Here is a 21374-nt window from a genome sequence, read left to right as displayed (position 1 = left end):
GCAATGTTTCCCTTTGGGCAAATATTGCAGCACTGTATAATAACAAACAATGTCACAATACTGCTTCAGAGCAGTTACAAAAAACACACTGACAGTTTAATTGGATCCCAGTGGAACAAGGTGACAGTGCCACAGCTACAGCTCCACTTTGTTGTGCTGCTACTACTACTTAAGCAGTCTTTCAGGATTGAGGATGACCTGCTTCCACGCCAGTTACTGATGGTGCCAATACTGATGGGTCCCACAGATTCTACCACAGATGGGGCAGGAGGTATCTGATGAGATGAGCAGATGGGTAGCTTGTCAGGTAGTGCACTGTGCTTCTGTGTTTACTCCCATGCATATATTCAAGGCTCTCAATACCATCCTGAAAGCTCCTTCACCTTGAATGGTCATGGGCCAGAGATTCCCAGGAGTCAGTGAAAATGTTGCAATTTTTCAGAGATGCTTTGAGCACATCCTTGATTCTTTTCGTCCATCTGGATTTTGTTCCATGATGGAGCTCAGAACTGAATATCTGCTTTGAGTTTCTGAAGTTTGGTGTATATATATGTTGATCTGCCCAACATAGCTGACTGAGCACAGGTGGAGCTTCAATGCTGGGTTTATCAGCCTGGGAGAGAATATTTTTTGTTAGTTCGCTTATTCTTCCGGTGGATTTGAAGAATTTTGCGGTGATAACGTTAACAGTATTTTCTAGTGCCCAAGGTTCTTGCTGGAGGTAATCCAAGTTTCAAAAGTACAGAGCAGGGCAGGGATCACTGCTACTTGGCAGACCATGTGTTTTATGCCGGGTTGAAGGTTTAGGCTTCAAATACCCTTTTCTGCAGTCAAACAAAGGCTGTACTGGCATACTGAAGACCGTGATAAATTTCAGCATCAATGAAATACTCTTAGCAGTGTGGAGGAACAGACGGATCTTGGGGTCCACGTCCATAGATCCCTCAAGGTTTCCGTGCAGGTCAGTAGGGTTGTTAAGAAGGTGTATGGTGTGTTGGTCTTCATTAGTCGGGGTAATGAGTTCGAGAGCCGCAAAGTGATTTTGCAGCTCAATAGAACTCTGGTCAGACCACACTTGGAGTATTGTGTTCATTTCTGGTTGCCTCATTATAGGAAGGATGTGGAAGCTTTAGAGAGGGTGCAGAGGAGATTTACCAGGACGTTGCCTGGATTGGAGAGCATGTCTTATGAGGATAGGTTGAGTGAGCTAGGGGTTTTCTCTTTGGAGAGGAGGATGAGAGGTGACTTGATAAAGGTGTACAAGATGATAAGAGGCATACAAAGATTGAGTGGACAGTCAGAGACTTTTTCCCAGGGCAACAATGGCTAACAACTAGGGGACATAATTTTAAGGTGACTGGAGGAAAGTATAAGGTGGATGTCAGGGGTAAGTTTTTTTTTTACACAGAGAGTGGTGCATGCGTGGAATGCACTGCCTGCCAAGGTTGTGGGGGCAGATACATTACGGACATTTAAGAGACTCTTAGACACATGAATGATAGGGAAATGGGGGGGGTATGTGGGAGGGAAGGGTTAGATAGATCTTAGAGCAGGATAAAATGTTGGCACAACATTGTGGGCCGAAGAGGCTGTACTGTGCTGTAATGTTCTATAACGTCTGTCTTTGCACAGAAGTGGCTCCTGAGATGGGAACTGGTCTACTTTTTCCCTGTATCTCACCATGAACCTTTAGCATCAAACACCAGTATTGTACAGTGTTATAGTGTCGATGATGACCTGGAGTTCAGCGCCCAAACATTTGCAAGTGTGAGCAGTGTCAGTACACTGCAGCTCATCTCCCAAAGTCGGAGCGACCTTGGTTCTGAAGCAAAGGTGAGGTAGGTTAAAGAGTTTCTCATTATTCCTATGGATTAGTTTTACTTCAGCAGGAAGATCTAACACATAGCCAGCAAGCTACAGCCATCAGTGCATATGACCAAACCCTCGAATCTAGCAATGTGGCCAAGGAGGGTATCCATTCTGACCACAAGAACACCCTGGTCTGCATTGCAGAAAGGTATAAATGGATCCTCCTGGGTGATTTCAGGGCCAGGGTTGGAAAAGATTCAAATCCTCTGAGAATATGTAATCAGCGAGAAGAGATCAGGTCTATCTATAACCAATTCCTGTTTTCCCAGAGAGACAGGTGCAAGATCTCATGGTAACAATCTCAGTCCAGGCACTGGCATTTGTTAAGTTATATATTTTTGTACAGGCAAGAAACTGTAAGGACGTCTACATCAGATGACAGGACTGATGTATGCCTAATCTGTTCTGTTACCTCTGTCAACCTCATGCAAAAACACTATCGTTAACAGCTAATATGTGAATCGTAGCTCTGGTTTGTGTCCTCAAACTTACTATAGTCCATACGGAAAGTGGCCAAGGGAAAGACAAGACTGAAGTATTTGCAACTATCTTCAGCCACAAGTGTGGAGTGAATAATTAATTCCTCTCTGCCTTTTTATGAAGTCCCCGAGATCACAGAAAACAGTCATTGGCAGCCAATTCAATTCGCTTTACACAGAATCATGAATGGACCACTTCATTCAATAGAGTGAAAGCAATAGGTCCTAATAACATCACAGCTGTAGTTTCTGAAGACACGCTCCAGAACCAGCTAAACTGTTCCAATACAACTACACACAGGCATCAACTTGATGTGAAAACTTACCCATTCACAAAATCAACTACCAGCCAATTCCTGCCCATTTCTCCAACAAAGGGATGGAAGGGTTCCTCAACAATGCTATCAGTCAGCTCTTATTAGCCAGTATCAGAGGTGGGGATGTACCCTGATGACTGGTCCACCATATTTTGCCTTGCAGCATCAACATATTTGTCGTTTAATCTCTCTGACCCTCTTATTTTCACTTGTCCCTTCCTCCCCAGATTCCCAACCCAATAATACATTGTCCCTGGTTTAGAATTTGTTTTAAAATTTTAACACCTTCCAATTCTGAAGGGAAGAGACCTTAAGTGTTAACCATGGTTTTCCACGCACAGTAGCTGACAATGTATTTGAGTAGACCCAGCAGGTTTCATTTTGTCTTTTGCTCAGGGCACCAGTTGCCTAGGAAACCAATGTATCATTAGGAAGCAGGAATTGGAACTGGAGTTAAGTGGCCGTAATTCCCATGGGGATACTGCTAACCTTCTGCCTTTATCCCATTTTACTGGGTTTCACTTAGCTATCTGCCAAAAACAGGAATACCCCAGGTCATTATACCCAAAGATTACTTAATAACCATTTGAAAAACCATGGGGATAATTTTAAGCTAACCCACTCAGCTGTGGACTTTTGCAATTGGATCGGCTACCCTTTTACAATGCACAGTTTTATTAATTTTTGTTTACAGGCATTAGTAGGTGAGGTATCAAAGATGATAATTGATCATCATGTCTCAGTAGATGGGCGAGGTTGAAGTTTTACTTAAAAGCGCATGCACACACACAGCAATAAGGATTTCAATAATGTATCACAGCAATCAGTGGCACCATGACAAATAGCATGATTTGTCATTTCTCCCTTTCATTTCATGTTGGCACAAAAAATACTACAGTCTGTAATTTTTTTTTCCCCCACATGAATTGAAAATACATTTCAGAAGGTTCAGCCCTCCAACGCTCTGAACTATGTTTAACCTTTCAACTCTGGCCTCTAGATCATCCTTGAATTCAATCACTCCTAACAACTGCCCAAGGCCCCGGACTCAGGACTCCTTAAAACTACCATCTCACTACCTCACTTTTCTCCTTCAAGATGCAGCTCGAAACCTACCTCAATAGCTAAGCTTTTGGTTGGCTACCATAACATCCCATGCAGCAGAGCATCAACATTTATTTCACAATGCTTCTACGAATCACCTTGGGTTGTTTTACAGAACTAATGAGACACCCCAGACATTTTTGTGCTCTACATGATTGAACTTTATCAAATCCCCAGTGCCAAAAACTTGCTCCATCCTTGTGCTTAGCACATCAAGCGGTTATACAACTGATGTTTTGAATACCATGGGCCTCACACAGTGAAACTGGACTTCATTGGAGAAACAATACCTACTTCTGTATTTGAAGTGAGCCTGATTCACCTGCCAAGTAGTCTGAAGTATCCATTATCTTCCATCTAGGTCCTCCTTTAAGTTGTTTACAGTGCTAGCTCCCAACCATCGGTGCACCCCAACCCCTTACCACCACAACCCGGCTACCGTTGCCCAATCAGAGACTCAGCCTGACTTCTTCATCACATCATTATCTAGCACTCAAATCCCTAATTACCTCTTTGCCCAACAGCTGACACTCAACAATCACCTCAGCTTGACCCCTACTGTGATCCGCAGTAATACACAAAAAGTGCTGGAGGAACTCAGCAGGTCAGGCAGCATCCATGGAGGGACATAAACAGTCAACGTTTCGGGCCAGAGCCGTTCATCAGGTTTCGGTCTGAAATGTTGACCATTTCTCTCCATGGATGCTGCCTGACCTGCTGAGTTCCTCCAGCACTTTTTGTGTATTGCTCCAGATTCCAGCATCTGCAGAATTTCTTGTGTCTGCGATCTGCACTAGTGTTTTTATCCAAATCTGCCCCAATCTCCTTTGTCCCAGCCCAGATCGACTTCCCACCGAAATGCCTCTTCACCTGTCCCAAACCGAACCCCACTCCAATCCATGACGATTTGATCCCCTCTTCCACTGACTTCCAGCTGATCTTCACTTTGCCTGCCTCCCCCACTCCACCCTGCCCCCATCCCTACTCTATCCCCTGTAATCTTCTTATTTCCTGATCTCAATCTTCCCCCAGCAACCCTCCCACCACACCACCTCAACAGGTCTCCAGTACACAGTCCCTCAATCCCTTCTCTATTCCTGTTCCTCTCTATTCCTTCTCATCCTCAGCCACCCCAACCCCTCCCCCAATGCTGGATCATCTCTCTATTCCCTGATACTCTCCATGCCACACTTCCCAATCTTTCACCCCAATCCTTACAATCACCCTGCTCCCCACTTTCTTCAGCTGCCTATGATTCACAGCCTGACTGAGTTCCACTCTACCATGATGCAGCAAATAGAGGAAAAGCCTTGCGCATAAAGAATGTGCAAGGCCAATATTATTGCACACATTACCTTGGGCTTCATATGCTTAATAGGATTTCTTCACTGAGGGCATAGAGTGGGTACCTCCTACTACATTGACACAGGCTCCCTGAGCAGCATTGCTTTTTGGTCACCGTACTATTTCTGGTACCTTGCTGGCCATTTCACAGATAGCAACTGAAGACGTGGCAAACAGGAGGGATTCTAGTATAAGTTTAGAAATATGAACACATTGGTATATTTTAGATTGGAAGTGCAGTTGTGGATTACTATGTGGTGGTTCTGTCAGAAAATTCCACTGAAGAGAATTCACAGTTTTACTTTTTACTAATGTCAAGCTTTGCTGCCATGAAATCCTGTCTCACATGTGAAAGATGCTCACTGCTATTTTAATTAGCTAACTAATAACGCTGTCCTCAAACCCATTCACGATAAATTGAGGCAGTGTTCAATCGTGTTGATGATATTATCTATTGAACATGAAGATTTTCCATAAACCTACAGTTTACAATAAAGCTAGCAGGAGTGTGTATGTCAGCTATTTCATTAAAAGATCTGGGAATAAAAAAATCATTTAAAAGTCTAGACAGTGTGAAGTTATTCGGTTGAACAGATGGATGCGAGATGGCAATAAGGATAACTCGTGGAAAGTGGATATCTAAAATTCCAGCAGCACATCTGCGCAAGAAATGTCATGGGTTGTTCTCCAGAGAATTAGATCACTGTTCCTCAGCAAAGAGCCCTACTCCACCTCAGAGTTCCTTAGAAACATTGCACAATTTAGATCTTTTCTCCCATTATTTTTGCTTCCCTGCGATAACTGTCGTGTACTGAGCGGGTGGGATTTTACTTGTATCTGGTGTCCGACTTCAAATCTTGCTCTGCAGATAGGTTCCTCTCTCTGATGATGAAATTGGACAATTTTATACTAGGTGTTAAATCTGATCACTGCCCACAGTTTCTCGTGCTAATGAAATAAAAGGGGCAAATGTGACCTGAATGTAATAGAAGTAATTCATTTGGGCTCCAGAAAAAAAAGCCTTCTGGATCACCAATGGTCACTGATTTGCCTTTTGGTCTCAGTTGAGGCAGAGATTAAGGGAAGCTTTGAAGGAGAACTTGTTCTTTCTAATGGCTATTAGCCAGGAAAGATGAGCTGAGATCGAAAATATAAATGGTAGAGCCAAGAAACACAAGCTGCTATATTACTTGCTGAGTTTCTGAAAGGCAAATCCATTTACAAAATCCCAATAGATTTCACTATGTATCCTCATCGGAGTTATTGAATTCCAGCAAAAGAAAAGGAAAAATCCCATAAGATTTGCAATTGTTCCTTTTGGTAAGCACCACTGTGTTTTTAAAAGGAAGAATTATATCAGGATTATAGAAGCTTTTTGAACAGATGGCATTAAAAGGGGAGGTAAGTAAGGACTGCTAAGTAGACATGGATTAATTTCCCATAATGATGAATATAAATAAATATCATCAGCCAATAAGTTGGAGCTTAACCATGTGCACAAACAGACGTGGTCTAACCCACTTGTGTGCTAGTTTACAACTTGAGCAAAAGTGAATGTGAATTATTCTGTAGAGATACTATTAGCAATATGAATGATGTCAGAAAAATTGATAACAAAGGCTTAGCAATGACGACACCAGAGGTTTAGTCTCAAAAAAAAGGGATGCACATAACCAGAGGCCCACTGTAATGAAGTGACAGGAGAGGAAAATCAATGCTCAATATTGAAAGGATGCAATCTGCCTAAGTGAATGAGGATCAGCAGGCAGCTGTCAATGGACCAAACCCAGTCTAGGCACAACTCCTCATCAAGGATATTCTGACACTGGATGGAGCAAAGTATAGATTTACCTGAAGGATACCTCAACTCCAACGCATGGATCAGATAAACTAGGATTGTCTTTACTGGAATTTAGAACGACAACTGATGATTTGATTGAGGGCTTCAAGACATTAAGGCTAGGGTAGATAAAAGCTATTTCCACTATTCTAACACAAGGACACACAGCCTAAAAAATTGATGCCATACTTTTAGGAGAGAAGTTATGAAACACTTCTACCTCCAGAATGGTAAAAATGTGGAAAAACCTTTGGCAAAAGGCAACTGATGCTCAGTCAGACAATAAGGTCATGGATCAGCCATGATAGCAATGAAAGGTAGAACAGCAGGAGGAAATAAAATTCCTTCTCCTGTTTCTGTCGTCTTATGCTCCTATGTATTCCTAAAAGTAACAATGCTGTGATCCAGTCTATGCAAAATTAAGACCATTTTGTTTATCTCTGACCAAAGATACAGGACAATGCTAATTGGCTCTCTGACTTAATCACACTCTTATGCGACATATCCATAATATGGTTATGCCTGTTTAAGAGCAGTTTCTGGGAGATGGTGTGACAATTGAAGCAGATTTACTCCATGGACTCCCCAAGCTCCACTATTATCTTCTGGCCAGAAGTTCCTGCCATATTCAAATAGAAGGTGAATGGCAGAAACAAAGACCTGCAAGCCACTCTGCTCACATTGTCAAGTGGAGTTAATTTTATAGAAAGTCAAGTAAATCATTAAGAATTCCAATGGTGAAAATTCACCATTTCAAGCATCTTCTGTTTACACATTGTGAGACAAAACAGTGTACTTTTTCCTATCATTAAGTTAAAGTGACAAAACATTCACTCCCTTTGTTGGGCAACTTCCCTGACTGCCAAATCAACCATTAAGAATGAATCGTTCAAGGGTCTAGTACTGAGAATTTGTCAAACAAAATGCATCAACAATCTTCGAACAAAGGTCAGAGACTTTGTATTCTGCAAAGAATGGTACTCCTGATTCTCCACTTACTCTGCACCATCTGTTAAACATTTGTCTGATATGCGCAGCAGTGACAGGTTTCAAAAAGTTTGGCACCATGCAGGATAATGCAGCATGTTTGATAGGGACCACATCCTTTGTCCTAAGCTTTCTCTCCCTCCACCATCAGCGCTATAAGCAATTCTCCAAGGCTTCTGTGACAGCATTTTCCAAACCCATGAGCTCTACCATGAGAACCCGTAAGAAGGATGTAAAAATCATAACCTTCTCTATAATTCACACATCATCCTGACTCAGAAACACATGATAGTTTATTTAAATTGAATGAAAATCCAAGAACTCACAATGAAGCTGCATTGAGCAGAACCTCTGTGAAAGGAGTGCAGTGGTTCAAAGTGACTTACCACCACCTCTGCTGGGGCAGTTAAGGGTGAGCAACTAATGTGGGTCTTGTCATTGAAAAATCCACATCATGTGAATGAAAAAAAATCAGAAATGCTGCTGCAAACAATTGTATAAGTGGACAAAACTTGTCACTTGTCCAGCAAAATTAATGACAACAGGAAACAGAAACTTTGCACAAACAGTGAAGCACTCGCCAGCAACCCCCACCTCCGCTCCTGCCCAACCTGCATCCCCTGCTTGTTCCAAAAACAATTTAGTATAAATGCTGGAAATCTGAAATAAAAGAACTGAAACTGATGTCAGTATGCTGCATGGCCTGTTGTGTATTATCAGCATTTCCTGTTTTGTATCCCATTTGTTTGATGCTGCAATTGTGAGAATGAGATGGCTGACCTTTCTGTCATTGCACTGCATTTCCCTAGTGGGCAGTACTGCAGTAGGCCTGGCAATGCTAATAACCAGGGTTGACAATGTACTGGTGCTCATAAAACCCAAAAAGCAATGTTATAAAACACAACATATTCTAATGGACATCACATAGCTATCCCAAGAATGCCTGTTAGAAACTGTTTATCAAAAAGGATCCACATTTTACTACTCTTCCTCACACAGTTCTTCCAGCTCTTTGTTATCAATCCAACAGGACACACATTCAAGTGTAATCTAAAACTGATGCATAACATAGACAGAGAACACTATAGAAAAGTACAGGCCTTTTGGCCCACAATGTTGTGCCGACATTTTATCCCTGCTCTAAGATCTATCTAACCCTTCCCTCCCACATAGCCCCTATTTCTCTATCATTCACGTGTCTATCTAAGAGTCTCTTAAATGTCCCTGATGTATCTGCCCCCACAACCTCTGTAGGCAGTGCGTTCCACGCACCCACCACTCTCTGTAGAAAACTTACCCCTGACATCCCCCTTATACCTTCTTCCAATCACCTTAAAATTATGTCCCCTCGTTGTTAGCCATTGTTCCACTGGGAAAAAGTCTCTGACTGTCCACTCAATCTATGCCTCTTATCAAATCGCCTCTCATCCTCCTCCTTTCCAAAGAGGAAAGCCCTAACTCGCTCAACCCCTCACAATAATGTTGCTGTTACAACATAAATCAATTCTATTAATTGGATCCTTTACCAGATTAAAGGCTTGTGCAGGCAGGGTTAAGAGGTGCAAGTAAGAAAGCCCTCAATAATCAGCTAAAAAGACATACATTGAACATGAGATTATTAGCATTGCATACACATCTTCATCACATGGCATTCCTGTGCACACCTCTGCATGAGGACAGGTTGCCAAGTAGCATTCTGCAGGCAACAGCCATGCATTCAGGAAATGCAGCATAGTAATAACGACAGATGTGGCACACTGCTGTCGATGATCAGTGGAACCGTTTGCAGGAACACTGGTCATCCATGTACGATGAAGGGATCAGTATTCTGGCTGACCTACATGCTGGTCTCCTTCATGACAAGTGTATTGCCTGATAAAGCATATGATCCCTGTGCCTGCTGATAATGGCATCGCCTGTTGTGCAAGCTAACTGCATCTCTTTCACTTCAGGGTGCAAATATACAACCAGTATTGCAATGAGCAGGAGTCTGAGAACTATTTCCCCCTAGCCTTGACAAGGTGGCTCTGTCAAAGCCATCACTATGACTGGTGACACAAAAGCAAGTGCTGAAGGCCCAGCCTCTGGTGGTGTTCCTGATATCCTGAAGGCTTTCCGTCATCATGCACCATATCGGAGGTTAATGCTTCAGACCCATTATTCGCCCTCAACTTGAACTGGCATGCTGAAAGCAATATGGACTCCACATTTAAGATTCCTCCATCATTCCAATAGCTTTCGATTGAGTTTACTTTGTAAATATTCCATTACCATGTCTGTTTTTTTTTTAAAAGGTCCTTCTGTATTCCTAGTCTTGGAAGCATTTCAAACATAGCTGGCTTTCCCGTACATTAGCAGAGAGCACTCAGCTACTCTAGGTTCTACATAAATGTTACACTCTCCTTGGAGACAGGATGAAAGCTCTCATGACTTTTTTTTAAAAATAGTAATAAAATATAAATTGCCAATAAAAATAAATCTCAGATGCCATCATATTATGAGATGGGAGATCACAAAGATAGTAAGACTTGAAAACCTGAAAGAGCTCCAACACTAAAAGCCCACACCTGGTCCAATCACATTCTGAGCTGTTTGAAATTTTATTCATCTTTAAAGTTCTAATAATATTTAAATGAAGCTACAAACCTTCTCACTTAGACTGCTTGATGTCCATCTAAAAGGCCTGCAAACAAAACATTACTGTGTTAAGGCCATGAAGATCCAGTTGTCTGGATCCAAGGCTACCTCCACTTGTCCAGTATCTTTTCTGCTCCACCTCACCCTGAAAATTATAGTAACTGCAAAGTCAACACCAACCTGATATCAGGAAGAAATTTCATCAAAAGGTGCTGGATGAGATAAGTGCTTAGAATCAAAGAAAATACATGGCACAGCAGGTGGCCATCGTGTAATATATTGAAAAAGAGTTACCCAAACTAATGTGTACCTTCCAACACCAGGTCCATAGACCAGTGGTACCACAGCTCTTCAACTAAAGTGATGAGGATTTCTGCCTGCTTCACCCCTTTCAGGTTGTGAGTTCCACTCCCCTATTATCCACTGTATTAATACTGTTTTCTTCTTTTGCCATCTAATTTGTCCACCGATTACTTTTAAAAACCCTTGGTTTTTGATCCACCCATAAGACGAATAAATTGTTCATATTTACTCTAGCCACTCACAATCTATTTATTTATTTATTTATACACACCTTGTGTGGTCTCCCCTCAGCCCCAACTTTTCCAATACTTCCTCACGGTACAGTTTTCCAGTCCTAGGCAACATCTTTGTAAGTCTCCTTTGTATCCACTCCAGTGCAATCACATCTTTCCTGTAACATGCTGACCAGAACTGTACTCAAACTGTGGCCTAACAAGTGTTGTATACTGTTTTAACACCACCTCCTTATCCTTTTATGCTATGCTTCAGCTAATAAAGGAAAACATCTCATGTGCACTTTTAACCACCATATCTTCCTGTCCTGCTTGATGTGGATCTATAGTTGAAGGTTCCTTTCTTTCTCTATATCAGCTTTCCTCTGCATTGTCAACCACATGGCTAACTTTTGTATCATTAGCAAACCTTTGGCATTTAGATCAAAGTCACTCATGGCAAAGCACAAGTATTTTGCCTTGTGGAATCCTAATGATAATTTGCCAATCACAAAAACAACCATCAACCATTGCCCTTTTACTTCCTGCTATTGAGCTAATTTTGCAACCAATTGCTATTCTCCCTTGGATCGCATAGGCTTTTACATTTTTGACTAGCCTCCTGTCTGGAATCTTGTCAAAAGCCTCGCTAAAGTCTCTACAGACTACATCAAACAAATTGTCCTCATCAAACATGTTACCTCTTCAAAAATTCAGTCAAATTAGTCAGACAGCATGTTCATTGAACAAATCCATCCTGAGTGCCGTTGATTAATCTGTGTGTTCTAAATGAAAGGTTCTTCTGTTCCTTAGAAAGGATTCCAATAATTTCCGACCCCTAAATTTAAACTGACTGAATAGTAATTAATTGGTTTATCCCTTCCTTCCTCTTAAATAACACTACAACATTAGCAGTCCTCCTTTAGCACCACTCCTTTAGACAGGGAAGACTGAAAATTTATGGTCAGTTTCCACAATTTCCTTCCTTGCTTCTTTTAACAACCTGGGATCATATTTCACACAGGCCTGGGTGATAGTTCTATGATATTACCAAAGCCTGATTTAAAGGTCTTCACCCATTCCACATTTGGTTTTGCTACTTGGAGAGGTAACCTCTACACTCATTCACAAAATACTTCAGACTACATAATGACAAATGGGGTCCTATGCAAGTCTGGATATTGACTTAACTTCTAATTGCTTTTGGAAATTGGTAATTGCTTTATTATTGTCACAAGTACCAAGATACAGTGAAACACTGTGTTTTGCATGCCATCCATACAGATCTTGTCAAAACAGAAGCTCATCGAGGTGGTACAAGGGAAAAGCAGTAACAGAATGCAGAATATAGTGTTACGGTTATAGAGAAAGTGCACTGCAGGCAGACAATAAGGTGCAAGGGCCTTGATGAGGTAGATTGCGAGATCAAGAGTTCAACTCTATCGTACAAGAGGTCCATTCAAGTGGTCTTATAATAGCAGGACAGAAGCTGTCCTTGAGCTTGCTGATGCATGTTTTCAAGCTTTTGTATCTTCTACCTGATGGAAGGGGAGAGAAGAAAGAATGGTGTGGGATGGGTCTTTGATTACATTGGCTGCTTTCCTGAGGCAGCAGGAAGTGTAGATGGAGGCCATGGAGGGGAGGCTTGGTTTTTGTGATGGACTGAGCTGTGTCCACAACTCTCTGCAATTTCTTGCAGTTTTGCACAGAGCATTTGCCATACCATGCTGTGATGCATCCAGATAGGATGCTTTCTATGGTGCATCAGTCTAAAAATTGGTGAGGGTGAAAGGAGATATGCCAAATTTCCCTTAACCTTCTGAGGTTATTGATATTGTGATCAGTTTATGGGTGGGTCAATTTCAGAGCATTGTTCCAAAATCCGTGCTATCATAACAGAATATTTGTGATGCTACGTCTATTATTTGAGCTACAATTTGAACTATTATGATTTTGCTTTGTCATATTAACTCCTCTTCTAATTCAATGGCAAAATGATGAATTATGTAGACAGATGTTCCATCTGTGTCATTGTAGGTGCATGTCTGCCTCTCTCTCCCTATTTGTAAATCCAATCATTACAAAGTAGTTTTAAAATGAAGTTAAATAATTTGAAGTGTTTGTACTTACCATGTGCTGAGCAACATTAAAAATATTGCGATATTGCTTTTAAGTTAGAATACAAGTTGGGAGGAGGCAATTAAGCAAACTATTGGCTTGTGTCATATGTCTATCTTGTCCATATCATCCGCAGCAGTGAAATGTGTTGACTGTATCAAGTGTTTTGCTTCTAGTAATTAACTGATTGCCTCACCGTCACATGAATAGGTTTGTAAAGGCCATCCATGCATTGTGATAATTACCTCTGCTGATGAATATCATGTTCAAGTTATCTCATTCCGCTGCAAACAGAATTTTGTCATTTTACATTCTACAGGTGATATGCGTTCTGAAATTACTCGAGTAAAATTCTCAGTCAAGATCAGCAATGAATCTAAAGTATTTGTCACTTATGTAGCTCCTTTCACATCCCAAGGAATTTCACAGTAGCATAACTAGACACCAATATTCCTAACCCTCAAATAATTATTTTGCAATGTTGCTCAAATTGATGTTTTCCACCTCCTTTATATGACATGAAAAGTTTCACACTTGAATGTTCAGTCTGCCAGTCCTGGTCAATCAGCTGCTAATATGACAGGTAAGAAATGTGTTGCAATGGATCAGAATGGTGGGTTGAGGTTTGCACTCAGGACCACAGCTGCATTTTGGACTGTTAAGCATCCCTTATTCTGCAGAAGGTGTTTGCATGTCCAAGGGCTGAGAGGATTCTATCGAGGTCTGTCCACTGCCTTTGAGAGAGGGCAAAGCCAGGGATATCTGCCATGGGGTCAGTGGTGAGGTATTTGTTCCCTGCACTGGATACAGTTCCTGCCATCCTGGTAGTGGGTTTGTGCCCACAACACAAGCACTGGCTACTGTTTCCCCAGAATGGCCAGTGTGATCTTAAACGGTTTTGCCAAGTTTTGGTGAACAGGGGAGCCGAATTTGTTCTTAAACGTATTTCATGTTATGATCTGTTATATCCTCTCTCTCAGAAATAAATTAAACAGATTCATATTTGAACATGAAGCCATTTAAATATTTAGACCACAAGTAACATCACACAATTCAGTTATTCCCTGCTTTTCAAACAATATCATCTCGTAACAAACCTGAACAAAGCTGTTGATTAATGAATGGCAAAAGTTCAGAACATTGTTCTGAGTCAGCACAGAAATATGGATACAGAATGAATTAATGGCATTCGGGATAAACAGCTGGAAACATGGTTTAAAAATCTAAGTTTCACAACATATTTCAAGCCAAGGTAAAAACACAAAATAAATAGATTTGCTTTAGGAGGCAAAAAGAACTTTTTTAAAAATCAGCTGCTGATTAATTTTAATGAAGGCAAATATACATAAAGTAGAACTTTAGATATTCATATAAATTAGAGGGAAAGCAGCCATTCAGAAAAGAAAATGATGCCTTTGTTTCATCTGATTGCAGACTCAGGCAGTGTGTCTCAAAGTAATTCCACAGCTTGGGTAAGAATTTAAATTATTACTCCTACTCTTTAGAGAACAATAACGACAAGCAAATATCTATTCTCACCCCCTTAGGTATTAATTATGAACTTTTTAATAATGCTCAGAGAAAGTCTGTGCTTTCTCCTGCACTCTCATAATATGGAAAACTAGGTATCTATGGAGTATGGCTCTGATTTGGCACCCATGAACAAATGTGACATAAATCAGCAACTGGTTGGAAGGTTGAAATGGGGAGTTGAAGTAGAATGAATATTCACTGATTGGCACTGATTGACAATGATATTCTCAGGGCACTAGTACTGTGGCCTCAGGTGTTCACCATCTCTCTTAATGACTTGGATGAGGAACAGAGAGTTGTTCATTCAACTCATCGATGAGACCAGCGTGTCATCCAAATGGGAAAAGGTAATGATCAAAGGATTGTGGCATCAAAGAGTTCTGGGAAAACTGAGATCAATGGGCATCAATGGGAAAACACTCCAATGGTTGGAGTCATACCTTGCACATAGCAAAGCAAGGTGGTTGTGGTTGTTGGAGATTAATCATCCCAGTCCTAGGACAACAGTGCAGGAGTTCTTCAGGGCAGTGTCCCAGGGCCAACCATCTTTAGCTGCTTCATCAGTGTAAATCCATCATGGTACATTTGTTCCCTGTATTAGATGAGCTGCATATTTTGTGCCACCTGGGCAATGGGTTTTTTCCTGCAGCACAGGTGTTGGCTGCTCCTTCCCACAATAGCTCTCATGGTTTTTCCAATCTTCATGAATAGGAAAAAATATAATAATCTTTTATATTAGGATTCACATAGATACAAAGTTGAAAAGAAAAGACTTAAACATTAAGCCAATTAAATTCTCAAACTAGGGACATCGTGCAATTCAATTTTTTCATGTTTTCAAACTCTAACATCTCATAACATAATTCAAAATGTGGGGATGTTCACACGATGTACAATTTCATTCAAACTCGTCTGCAAATGAAGCAATCTACAGCTGCATGCAGAAAGATCTAGACAATATTCAGGCCAGGGCTGATAGGTAGTAAGTAACATTTGTGTCACAAAAGTACCAGGCAATGACCTTGAAACTCTAAACTCCTGTCCTTGACAATACCATTACGAAGTCACCCACCATCAACACTCCAAAGCTCACCGCTGACCAGAAAATCAACCAGACCACCATGTAGATACTGTGGCTACAAGAGCTGGTCAGAGGTTAAGTATCCTGTAGTGAGCGACTCACCCCCTCACATCTTTCCACCATCTACAAGGCACAAGTCAAGACTGTGATGGAATACTCTCCCCATACCTCGGTAAGTGCTATTTCTCAAGAACCTCAGCACCATCCAGGACAGTGTGGTGCTGCTGGTAGTGGGAATGAATGTTTAGGATGGTGGATGGGCAGCCTGTTGACTTGAATGGCTGCCCAGACAACATCCTAAACATTTGTTCCCTCCACTAGCAACACCACACAGTGACTGCACTGTGTACAATCTGCAAAAGGCATTGCAGTTACACACCCAGACAACTCTAACACCTTCCAAACACACAGCTTCAACCATTGAGGAGGGCAGGGATGACAAGTGAAGGGGAACACCACTCCAAGTCACACACTATTCTAACTTAGAAACATATAACCATTCCTGCATTGTAGCTGGATCTAAATCTTGAAGCTCCCAACCTAACAGCACGGTGGGAGTATCTTCACCACAAGAAGTCCAGCAATTCATGAAGGCAGCTCACTACCATCTCTTCAAGGGTATTTAGAAATAGGAAATAAATGCTAACCTTCCTAGCAATGCCCAGTTCCCACGAATAAAAAAATATATAAAATCGATCAAAAATATTTGTTCAACATCAGTTATCCAAGGATATGGACCAAAGCCTAGTAAATACAGTCCACGTAAAACAGACTGATGGTACAAGCATAAGGGGCTGCACAGCAGACACCTCTTCCTCTGTGCAAAGTTGCATGAGCACAGTTAGGTGCAATTAGAATATGACACCCAAATTGAAAATGCCACCCCTTAGGCAACTTACACCTGCACCTTTAAAAACAAACAATGGGGAGCGTATCCTCTATATATTCTAGCATGCAATATATACCAAAAATATTTTAATTGAATCAAATGTATATTCTCAAATACATATAGATTATATTAAATCATACTACTTTTTGATTGTGTTATACATTTTGACTGTGTGGTGGCTTGTGGGGAGCATGCATTAATATATCCAAATCTCTCGGCATGACTGGATTTTCCTGGGAAGGAATAAAGTTAAGAAGCTGAGGCAGCATATACAGTCTTGGGTTTGGAGGATTAGTTAAATTGTGGGTTGGATAAGTTCTTGTAGGCTACTGATCATATAAGCTTCAGCTGTTGTTTTTACGGTCGGCAGATAGATGTGCTGGGAAGGAAGAAGTTTATTTTTTGTGTCCTTCCAAGAATAGCCTCAAACTATTTAATATGCCTCCATCGAGGAGAATGAAAAATGCTCAATTTGATTGGTTAGTGTTTTGCTTACCCTTCAGCTATGACTTTGAGGAAAGGAAGGTTGCACTTTGTTACCTTGATAGGGCAGGAGGGGATGGGTGTCATGGGAACACGAAATGCAGTCGCTTGTTTATTTGGTTTGTCCTCATTCGCTGGTGATGCAGAACCAGTCACGGTTCTGATGGCCTCCTGGACTGTGGCCCAGAATGGGAGATAGAGCAAAAAGGTATAAACCAGTGCATTTTTATAGTCATTGGTCTTTACCTCAGCCATAGCAGGCCCATCTAGCACAGCCCATTCATTTGAATGGACTCATTGGCCTTCAGTAAAAAATGTTTGTTTTTATTACTTTATCTTAATCAATATTACAACTTTTAATTAACTTACATCATCAATTTGTGCTTTTAAGTGTTTTATAATTATTTTTTTTAAATTGTTAACACTTTTTTTTAAATTGTTTAAAGCTGTTTCTACAGTTTCTGAATGGCTCAGATCATCTGAACATTTGGAAACAGCGGAAAAGGCCTTTGACAGCATGAGCTTGCAGCAGGCCAGCAGGTTGCTGCTTGGACAGGCCCTTGGTTTCCACCATCCTTGGCCCAGTTGCTGCTCGCAGACAGCTCCGCTTCCTGGGAGGATCATAGCAGCAAAGCCAACAGTGGATGGCCATGAAAGGCAAGTGTGTTGGCAGGGCTAGCAGCTGCCAGACACAGGCCATTGTTAACCTGTAGCATTTCTCCATGAGATACCACAAACCATGCAGATAAAGTTAGATCTTGTCCATTCAGGAGAAGAGGTGCGGTGGGCAGGGCGGGGGAGAAGAGTCAGGGGCCCTGACAGATGAATCCAGCCAATAGTAAACGGTATAGGGGAAAATGAGGAAATAATTTGAGAAGAACCAACTTCTTTTCAGGATCTATTACAAATGTATGCTGCATCGCTTCAGTGTTGCCAAGACCATTCAGTAACATTGTGAAGAAGCTATTAATTGAACAGATGAGGCGTGCACCTAAATTTTCAGTTGCCTTTGGATTAGTTTCTTATGTTGCATACACTAGATCCTGGACATATATTCTGGCCTAAACCATAACATTCAAGGATATTGTCCAACTCACTCATGGTCATATTAGTTGTTATTAGGTATCCTCCTTATGAAGTTTGAGCAGTCACCAATACACTTTCACTTCCTTCTGTGCTGCACAGTAGCACAGCTAGTAGTCTCACAACTGCAGCAACCTGGATTCGATCCTGACCTTTGCTGCTGCCTGTGTGGAGTTTGCACATTTTCCCTGTGACCATGTGGGTTTCCTCCAGGTGCTCCAGTTTCCTCCCACATCCCAAAAACTTGCAGGCTGATAGACTAAACGGCCACTGTAAATTGCCCCTGGTGTGGAGATGAGTGGTAGATGAGGGGCAGTTGATGGGAATGTGGGGAGAATAAAATGGGTTGGGGTAGGATTAATGTAAATCGGTTCTTGACAGTCACATGGACTCAGTGGGCCAAAGGGCCAGTTCCCTACAATTTACTTCTTTGCCTTCTTTTCCCTCTTTGTCTAAGTTTTAAAGAAATTAACACATAGTTATAAAATGTCATGAGGTGAATGACAATTCTGGATTAGCACAATCAGATTCCCCAGCTGATACACTTTTGATGCAATCTCTCCAATTGAACATTTTCTAATTACATCTCTGTAGTTGTTTTTCCTCGCAGCATGTCTGCTTTTTTCCAGAAGTGTCTTTGTTCAAACCAGTTGCTGCCTTTGCCTTTTAATCAATTCACAAGATTTGCATGCCAATGCCAAAGGCTGGTACTTATTAGCTTTGTTTTTGTTTTGGATGAGACATCAATCGAACAATCCACCCGTACTTATGGGTTTCCTGGCAAGTGAGTAGGTTAAATTTGCCATATCAGATAAATTCCTCATTGCACCAGAAACGCTCTTTCCACAACTGTACCTCTCTACAGCACTATGACATCCCTTGAGACATTTCTCTTACATATTACATCTCAACGTGCAATCTCAGAGGCAAACCTTTTGAATGTGTTTCACCTGCAAAACAGGTATTAAACAATAATTATCTAAAACAGATCTACTATATTCCCAGTCACATTCCAATCTTGAAGATCTACCTCTTCGAGCAAGTGTTGAGTCACCTGGGTGGCTTTCAAGTTTTACGCCCAACCTCATTTTAGTCTCCTCTGAAGTCAGTGGAAGGTAGTATTGGACAAGACATCAATTGACCAATCCACCTGTATTTACAGGTTTCCTGGCAAGTAATTAGGTTAAATGTGCCATATCAGATAAATTTCTCATTCCAACACTCCTTCCACAACTACATAACTGCTAAGCATGAGATAAATGGAGCTCAACTAATTAGTTCACTAGATATGGACTAAATTTGGCTGTATTCACTGGAGTTTAGAAGAATGGTAAGTAATCTCATTGAAATATTGTAGCCTGAATCTTCTGCTAAAAAGTAGATGAGATTTACATGCTTTTAATTTAATTGAGTTAAGACAAGTATTTCATTGGTTTAAAGATCATTTTGTGTTTTTATGTTTTTTTGGGAACTGAAAATATTTTAACATTCTGTTTTAGATTGAATAATTTGGAATGAGTGTGCAAGTGCTTTGACTGGCTATTGAAGCAATTTTGTAAACTTACTGTTTTCTAACTGGAAGGTCCTGTATTACGCTGAGCCTCACCGATTAAGTTGGAGCCAGAATCCAAGCAGGAATTTGCACTAATGGAGCTGCTCCAGGGAAAAGTGGATTTATTAGAAGGTGAGCAGCAAGCAGGAATTGCAAGCTACGGACAATAATATTGTAAAAGGAATTCACAGGGTGGAGCTAAAAGGACTTCCAATTGGGAAAAAACAGGATCACGGAGCGTACTCTCAGTACAAGTGGTCAACTATTTAAAACAGACGTGAACAGAAGTAACTTCACTCAACTCTTTGGTGTTCTCTACCTCAAAAGGGCTGTATGATCTCAGTCATTTATTGCTCTATTACTCAATTCTCAACTCCGCCTCAGGAAGAAAAGGCCAGATGGACTAAGCAAAAGATGTCAGAAAGTTCTCAAAGCCTCCTTGAAGAAACGCAATATCCCCACTGATTCCTGGGAATTTCTGGCCTAAGACCACTCAAAGTGGAGAAGGAACATTCTGGAAAGTATGAAAAGCTTGAGTCCATGCTTCGGGAGCACATAGAAGCCACCTGTCTGTTCTGTCGGGCACTTCTTGCCCCATCTTTGGAAGATCCTACGTTTCCCCACATTGGCTGCATGTCACCTCAGAACCCAAAAAACCAGAATGAAAGCAAAACATCCTCACTCCAGAGGGACCGTCTAAGAAGAATATGTAAGACAGTGGTCAATAATTTCAAGGAATATTGCGACCAGATGAGAGAGTGGACTTATGTTATTGGATCAGCTATGACCTTGATGGACAATGGAGCAGGTTAGAGGTGCTGAATGTTCTACTCCTGCTTTTATTGCAATATATACATCTTCATCAATTACAGTCAAAATACCATTCTGCCATCCTTAGCCACCTAACTGGATTATCTCTGGATAATTAGATTTGTTTTATTATTTATATAATCTACAGTTTTGAAATTTCTAATAGTAAAAGCTCAGAATAACAGTGAAGTCAACCTTTAATAAGAGAAAGTATTTCATTAAAGGATTAGTAAAGCAGATGATTTTCTTTCCATTCTGTACTGCCGCGATTCTCAACCCGTACATGAAATGTTCATCTCAACTTTTAAAAAAATGATATAAACATCTTACAACAATAAAAAGCCAATTTCATTCACTGTGGTAAGAGAGAGTTGTATTTTTCCAAAATTTCCACCATAGGGAAACTAATTGAATTTTAGTATCGTTAATGTGACCAATGAATTCAATTGGGCAGGCTAGCAATTTGCCAACTCTGCAAGTAATTTAAAAGATATTTTAAAATATCCCTTAGTCTCTGAAACAATCCTATTTATTTAATAATCACTGCTAGCACAATAGATTTGGATGTGGAACTACTGCTAGGTTTCAATTTAAGGATCATAAATTTTCCATAGATTAATTTCTTTCTGCTATGCTGCTTTAACTTAAAACCTAAACTGTTAATCATTACAAATGGTCTCAATTATATTACTGTATATCCTATTTCAAGTTTGGGTAAGATAATCTGACCCAC

The 21374-nt window shown here is 40.8% G+C and overlaps 1 protein-coding gene and 1 long non-coding RNA gene across 7 annotated transcripts in view; one reads left to right on the top strand and one right to left on the bottom strand.

Moving 5' to 3' along the window:
* Positions 1–21374, bottom strand: part of ppp1r1c (protein phosphatase 1, regulatory (inhibitor) subunit 1C) — an 82043-nt gene that overhangs the window by 47362 nt on the left and 13307 nt on the right. The gene's annotated exons all lie outside the window — the stretch shown is intronic.
* On the top strand, positions 136–21322 carry LOC127573036 (uncharacterized). 2 transcript variants are annotated; one of them, XR_007956742.1, is made up of 4 exons: positions 136–307; positions 1633–1838; positions 14645–14682; positions 19862–21322. It is a non-coding gene; the product is annotated as an uncharacterized LOC127573036 (long non-coding RNA). The 2 variants fall into 2 exon arrangements; XR_007956743.1 differs by lacking the exon at positions 19862–21322 and adding an exon at positions 17643–17837.

This window comes from Pristis pectinata, chromosome 1 (genome assembly GCF_009764475.1).
Source record: "Pristis pectinata isolate sPriPec2 chromosome 1, sPriPec2.1.pri, whole genome shotgun sequence".
Lineage (NCBI taxonomy): Eukaryota > Metazoa > Chordata > Chondrichthyes > Rhinopristiformes > Pristidae > Pristis > Pristis pectinata.
This window is presented reverse-complemented; position numbering and strand designations above follow the sequence as displayed.